Source organism: Pteropus alecto, unplaced genomic scaffold (genome assembly GCF_000325575.1).
Source record: "Pteropus alecto unplaced genomic scaffold, ASM32557v1 scaffold103, whole genome shotgun sequence".
Classification (NCBI taxonomy): domain Eukaryota; kingdom Metazoa; phylum Chordata; class Mammalia; order Chiroptera; family Pteropodidae; genus Pteropus; species Pteropus alecto.
This window is the reverse complement of record NW_006436288.1, coordinates 101,824-102,239: the sequence shown is the minus strand read 5'-3', so window position 1 is coordinate 102,239 and position 416 is coordinate 101,824.

The following is a 416-nucleotide window of genomic DNA, read 5'->3' as shown; positions in this document are numbered from 1 at the left end:
TCCAGGGCTGAGTCCAACGGGTGCCTTGCTCCGGGAAGACTCGGTGCAAAAACGTTACACCGAGGCCCAGGAAACCACAAAACAGGTTTATTCATCGCCTCCCACCTTCCCCAGCTCTGTCTCTTAGCTACATTGAAAGGCAACAAGGTGTTTTTTTGCCTTTTTTTGTTTCCCTAAGCGCAGACACAATGAAAATAATTATATAGGAAGGGACATTCCGGTAAGGACGCGGAATCCGAAGAAGGAAATAAAAACAATAGCCTTTGTTCTGCTTCTCGACCGCTGCCTCTTTAAGAGAATCCACCAGGAAATGGGAGATCGGATTACAGCCTGCACACCGGGAAATGTGGGGAGAGCAAGCGCCGGAGCGCGACGCCGGAGACAAAGCCCCGGCCGCCGCGCCGCACGCAGGCGGG